Genomic DNA, 7,231 nt, shown 5'->3' with positions numbered 1-7,231 from the left:
ACCGTAGTTTTTTCTTTGTTTTAAAAAAAGAACCCCAGACCTCTTTTAAAAAAACTGAGCGCGCTAAAAAAACGACTCCATGCACAATCATGTGCCTTGTCTCTCGATGTGCATCTAACGACGCGGAAGACCACCCAGCGTTGCAGGCCGCATGCAGTGGCACTTCGGACTAGTTCAGCTGCCTCCTCTTATACTAAGTTGTAAGCTAGCTTTGTGCATAAATGTGTAGTGCATGGCCGTTCGCGAGGGAAGGATCACTCCACTTAAAATAGCCAGAGGAAGCCCGGGTATCTCGAATTTGCTGTTTGCCGATGATAGTCTGCTCTTCTTCAAGGTTTGCAGTGAGGAGGCGGAGTGCATCATGCAGATTCTGAACACCTTCCAGAAGAGTTCGGGCCAACTGTTGAGTAACAATAAATGTTCAATTCTATTTAGTAATGTATGTCCGGAGGCAACCCAACATGCTGTTAAAAAGGCCCTTCAGATTTCTACTGCCACCTTCGAGAGTAAATACCTGGGTCTTCCGACCCCGGAAGGACGTATGAAGAATTCTTCATTCCAACCGATCATGGAGAGATTCGTCAAGAGATGCTCGGATTGGTCTGAAAGGTTTATGTCCTTTGCTGCGAAAGAAGCTTTAGTAAAATCAGTTTTGCAAGCTCTCCCCACCTTTTGCATGGGCGTGTTTAAGATGTCACAGGGATTCTGCGACACATATGAGAAACTGATTCGGGAATTTTGGTGGGGAAAGGAAAACGGACATCGAAAAGTGCACTGGATGGCGTGGGATCGAATGGTCCAGCCGAAGAGAGGAGGCGGCATAGGCTTCAAAGATATGAATCATTTCAACCAGGCCTTGCTCGCCAAACAGGCTTGGAGATTGCTGCAAAGGCCGGGGAGCCTGTGTGCACGAGTCCTAAAGTCTAAGTACTACCCACATGGTGAGTTGATTGACACTGTATTTGCCTCAAAAGTATCCCCGGTTTGGCGTGGGATCGAACATGGACTGGAACTCTTAAAAGCGGGGCTTGTCTGGAGAATTGGAAATGGAAAGAAGGTTCAGATTCAAAAAGACAATTGGATCCCAAGGAAGGAGGGGCTTAAGCCTGCAAAATTCATCCGGCGTTCTAGGCTGAGATGGGTTAACCAACTAATGTTGGCTGATGGCAGGGGATGGAACACAGACCTAATACATCAACTGTTTCAACGTTTTGATGCTGAGGCCATCTGTAACATCAAGCTTCCCAGGACGGATGCTCAAGATACTCTAGCTTGGCACTTTGAAAAATCAGGCTCCTTCACTGTCAGGAGTGCGTATAGATTGGCGGCCTCACTCCAAAACCAAGCGAGGTACCCATCCTCAAGCTCCACAAATGATGCAGACGACCGCAGTATCTGGGATTTGATATGGAAGGCAAAAGTACCAGAGAAGGTCAAGATTTTCAGTTGGAGAGTCGCCACTAACACTTTAGCTACAAAGAAGAACAAATGCAGACGCTCTTTGGAGGTGGACAACACGTGCACCATTTGCGGCAATGGAGAGGAAGATGAATACCATGCAGTTGTGTCCTGCACAAAAAGCAGGGCACTAAGAGAAAAACTGAGAGACGACTGAGCCCTGCCAAGTGAGGTGCAGTTCAGGTACACCGGGTCAGAACCTTCTCAGTCCTTGTTGCACGGAGGCAAGAGCAAAAATACTCCTCCTACTTTGGCGGTGCTGGTTCCTCCGGGATGACTGTGTGCATAATACAGGGAAGGAGCTCATTACCCGATCGGCGATCTTCCTGAAACATTACGAGGAGGAAATCAGGGGCGCCGGTACTATGGAAAAGGAAGGACCAAATCTCAAACAGAAACCGGTGTATGCAGGGAACGCTTTGGCCGATCGGATTCCCCTGCACCAACAGACTGACGGCTTCTTTGTCGAGGGGATCAACAAAAACACTGCAAATTAGTGGTGTCCTCCAGAGGTGGGCACTATCAGACTGAATTCAGACGCAGCTTTCCGGGCAGACAGCGGAATTTCCCACGCAGGTGTGATCGCACGAGACCACAGAGGGGTCGTCCTTTTCTCACTGTCCAAACAGATCAGCTGCTGTGGAGCAGTAGAGGAAGCCGAGGCTCTAGCTCTCCTTGCTGGACTACAGACCCTGTCCGATCTACATAAGGGACCAATCGTAGCTGACACGGACTGCATGTTTCTGTCAAATAAGCTGCGACCAGGGGCTAGCAACTTATCTGCCTGGTACCCCGTGATCGCTGACATAAAGAAGGAACTGGTGAAGTTCAGTAATGCCCAGGTCAACTATACAAGCAGGAAACAAAACAAGATAGCTCACCTTCTAGCTGCTCGGGCTAGAAGTGAGGAAGACATGTATATGTTGGCGGGCATCCCAGAAGACCTGGCTGCAGCTTTAGCTGCCGACCCTGTGTTGGCTCAGGAGTAGTTTGTACTCCTTGTTTCTTCCTCAAAAAAAAAAGTTTGTGGATGTAGCTGGTTGCTCAGTATGCTGTATGCAACGGTCAGCGAGTTGCGTACGCACGTGTTTGCGACTTGTTAACAAACAGCTAACTGCGAATTTACATTACATATAAGTTCTAGCCAAACAGGTCTACAGTATTCCAAATACTCCAAAATACTACAATATATTATTACTGTGGTATCATGCGCCTATAGAAAAAATACTGTAGTTTTTAAATACTTTGGTTTTACAATACTTTGCTATCAAACATAGCCCGGGCCGGCCCTAGCATCTCGGAGGCTCTTGTGCGAACATGGTACAATGGGCCCTACAGTCACACCTTACGTCTCCATGTTCGCTGCTGCACGTCGCAGCCGCAAGTCCGTTCAAACTATCCATATGACACAACAGTAATTTTAAACAAATATTTTATGATCTATCTAGAAGTAGCAATTTGAAATTCGAACAAAAATACAAACACCTTCCATACAAGAACAGTAGAGAAATGTCACAAGATAAGCCCCCAGCAACATCTAATCGTCATGTGGTAATGTGGTGATGGTCGATCATCTTTAACATGAAACAATTACTTGTGTGAGAATTTTATGCAAGAGAATCGTCACATAATTCGCAATAAACAAGAAAAGACGGACAATCCATAGGATGAACAATTTACCTGTGGACCGGTGCTGGTGTCAACGCCTTAGCGACAAGCCGAACGTGATGCATCTTCAGCTCATCGCCGGTGCCAAGGAGGTCACCACCAGGGCCTTGTCGCCTTGGGTACTTACAAAAGAACCTATCTACTATTCAATCTACTACTAGTACAAAACTCATTGGAAAATAAATTAAGGAGATGATACAACTAAAAATCTATTCATGAGCGTCGCTTGGGGCCCAGCCCCTGGGGACTTGGTGCAATTAATTGGGAGAGGGAGAAGATTGGACGGGAAGAAGAACGAACCGGCGGCGCTGTCTCACACAAAACGAAGCAATTAGGATTTAATCTCATGGCTGGCTCCACCGTCCTTAATGGGCTGCGAGTGCTATCTTAATTTATTTTTTTCCTTCAAATGTATCAATACATGTGCACAGAGAGTATGGTGGGCCCCTGGACATGCTGGGCCCTAGGCGGCTGCACTCCTCGCCATGGCTTAGGGCCAGCCCTGTAGTCAGTCACATCAAAGCACTACAAAACCGACAGAAAACTGCAAAACATTGTTCAGAAGGGTCGACAATATAAAGAAAAACTAAAGCATCTAACAATAACAATCTAGAGAAACAAAAATTGACTTTACGGTTCATGGTCAGCGTCCGATTAATGAAGGTAGAGTCCCTGTCAGAAACTTGTCTTTTGTGGGGAGAGCTTAACTTTGGGACCTACAAATCCCAGAAAGATCTTACACGCTTTTTGTTCGTTTTAAGCCTCTATCTACTGCATACAACACTGTACAGAGGCACGGCACAATCAACCAGTTAAATTCACTACCAAGAGTTTTCTCAAAAAAGAAAAAAATCACTACCAAGAGACAGAAATCAGCAGTTCTGCCAGCTGGGCACTGGCTAGAGAGGTGGATCAGTTCATCATCAGAAAATCACCAGTAACTAGGACATGCAAAATATTAGAGCGAGGAGTGCACGTGAAGGAGATGAATTTATTCTAGGGGAGGATGGAGGTGTTTGTATCTAGGGCAACGATCTGCGCCGGCGCGCAGGCCCAACTGTTGGGTCGGTCGCACCGCAACCATTGGATCCGAGCGCATGGGCCGTTGGATCCGGCTGAAGAAAACGGTTCGCCCTATTATCTTCTACCTCGCGCCGCGCCTCCTGCCGTCCCCGCTGCTCCAAGCGTTGCGCAGCCCCTCTTCCCTCCTCTCCCCCCGCCCCCGGTCGCCCTTGTCTCCGTGCTCGTCGCCGGTCACCGTAGCCGCTCGTCGTCACTGCTGCAGCAAAAAAAAGCTCCGGATGCATCAAAAAAATGGTGGTCGTCGGTTCCAGCAATGGCAGGGGCGCTTCTAGCACACAAAAAATGCATTCCTCGCCATTGCCACGGTGTTGTGCTTGTAGCATCACCAGTAGTCACCAGTTGCAAACAAAAAATAGCACTGATTTCCAGCAAATCTAATGGCCGGTTCCAGCAAAAATTCTGCGGATGTCACCGTTTGAAGCAAAAAAATCCGCCGGTTCCAGCAAAAAATGAAGCCACACTTCCAACAAAAAATGTAGCATTTTTTATTGTTGGTCGTAGCAAAATGGAGACACGGTTGCAGCAAAAAAGAAACATCGCCGTTGTCACTGGTTGTAGCTCGACGTTGCAGGTAGCAACATTTGCATTCTAAAAAATGAACGAATGTAACAAAACCCGTTGCCAGACGTAGCAAATACCTATGACGGTTGCAACAAAAAGCCGTCATCGCCAGGTATCATGGTCCTCGTATATATAATATATATATTCATCTCAAACACTGAAAGTGTTGATGTTTCAGTCACGCCCAACGCTGCTACTAGATATTACTTTTGTTTTTTTAGGGAATATACCTTTTTAGGCAATTTTAGGGAAATATAGTAGTAAATCTTAATTTTTTTTAGGCAAATTAAGAAAAGATGGATGCTAACCTCTAAGAGCCCAACGTGGAGGCCAAGAAAAGCCCAAAACAACAAGCCCGCCATGATGAACGATGATGCCACGAGAGAATTAGATGTCCAATTAGTAGGATGATGATGTATTGGCGGCGCATTGACCTAGCTAGCTAGCTAGAGCGACAGCTTTGTGTCCGGCCGCTCCTTTTTCGTCTCCAACAACAACTCGTCCATCGCTACGCTAGGGCTTCTTCTTCCGGCCGTCGCATGCTGTCATCGCTGACCACCATCGACATCTCCAACCCTACGCCGCCACGGCTCCCGACGAACCTGAGCCCTGAAAGGTAGACCATACTATATACATGGTTCGACATTGCAGTTAGAGTAACAATTTATTTTGTTAGATCCACGATGCCCACATAGCTGGCTGAGTAGAACCCCTCGAAAAAAAAGCTGGCTAAGTAGCATGCATTAGGGTCCTGGGAGCACAAAAAATTGCAAATTCTATTCCAGTTACTAGGATTAGGGATCCAGTTACGGTCCCAAGAAGAAACAGTTAAGGTCTCATCTATGCTGTGTATATATATATGCAGAAACTATGAGATGTCTTAATTTTGATGCAAATGCCTTCATTATGTGATGCATATATATCTCCATCATATGTCCACATATATACTTTTTTTAAGGGTTCCATATATATACTTATCATTTGATCTCCCTTCACTATGTGATGTGAATCCCTTCATCATTATGTAATGCAGATCCATTGATTCTGTAAACCCTCTGACATCCCGAAAGTTTTTGCAGCTTCCTTTTGATTCCTCTCCAGCTTCCGCAACATGGGTAACCTATTAACGTCTTCAGTTAACAAGCCCATACCTGAGACCTCATCAAGATGCCTGACCGAGTGCACCACCGCCGCCGCCCACAACTTTGAGGTGATTAAGTACTCGCTGCTCAAGGGCATGGGTGCCGTAAGTTCGTTAGCTCGAGCACTTTCAGAGTCAGTGGCTACGACTGGAAAATCAGGATCTATCCTGATGGGAACAGGGAGGCAGACAAAGCTGCCTACATGTCCGCCTTCTTGTGTTTCTGCAGTGGTGCAACAATGGATGTGAAGGTCAAGTTCACTTTGAGTTTACTGGAGAAAGATGGGAAAATTAGTAATCCAAATAGCAAAACAACAACAGCTAAATTTAAACCTGTAGGTTATACTTGGGGCTGGGACAAATTCATTGACAAGTCCAAGCTGCAAGAACTGCTATCCCGCAATGACGACTGCTTCACAATCAAGTGCGTCTTGACCGTCATAAAAGATCACCACACGGAAGATGTAAGCACAGTCGTAGTCCCAGTCCCACAGTCAGACCTGCCCGCACACTTTGTAAACATGTTGAAGGATGGACAAGGCATGGATGTGACATTCAGTGTTGGCGACCAACTGTTCAGGGCACACAGATACGTGTTAGCTGCACGATCACCAGTCTTCAAGGCTGAGCTCTTTGGTCAAATGAAGGAGACCACCATGGAATGTATCAAGATCGAGGACATGGAGCCTGCCATCTTCGAGCCACTTCTTCACTTCATATACACAGATAACCTGCCAAACAATTGTGATGTTGATCAAAATGTAGCATTGCAGCACTTGTTGGTCGCTGCAGATCGGTATGGACTGGACAGGCTAAAGGCTATTTGTGAAGAGAAGCTATGCCAGAAAATTGATGTGCAAACAGTTGCAACCACCCTAGCTTTAGCGGAGCAGCACCACACCGTGCAACTCAAGAATGCTTGCCTTCGATACCTGTCTTTGCAGGATGTGCTCCGAGCAGTCAAGAAGACAGACGGATTCAAGCACCTCACAACAAGCTGTCCATCAATTATGATGGACATTTTAGACAAGGTCGCCCCTTCGTCAGAAGTATGAGAAGGGTAGCTCAGAATTTAAATTGAAGTGTGGAATTCTAGACTTATTTCATCAATTTTTATCATCTCTCTTGTGTGTCCATTGAAAGGCTGAACTTCTCTTTAAAAATGTTTGCTCTTTGCTCTGTGCTCTGAACTATTTGGTGCTAGAAATTCTAAGGAAATTCACATGATCCTTTAATTTCTTTCTTTATTTCTGTTGTTCTCTTTCTCCCTTAGGCCTCCTTTGGTTTGGAGGAATTTTATAGGAATTCTAGAGGATAGGA

At 46.0% G+C, this 7,231-nt stretch overlaps 1 pseudogene; it reads left to right on the top strand.

Moving 5' to 3' along the window:
- The first annotated feature begins 5,881 nt into the window (after positions 1–5,881).
- LOC125555378 lies at positions 5,882–6,966 on the top strand (annotated as a pseudogene).
- Positions 6,967–7,231: the final 265 nt, after the last annotated feature.

Source organism: Triticum urartu, chromosome 5, assembly GCF_003073215.2.
Source record: "Triticum urartu cultivar G1812 chromosome 5, Tu2.1, whole genome shotgun sequence".
NCBI lineage: Eukaryota > Viridiplantae > Streptophyta > Magnoliopsida > Poales > Poaceae > Triticum > Triticum urartu.
Note: the sequence above shows the minus strand (reverse complement) of the source record. Positions and strands in the feature narration are given on the sequence as shown.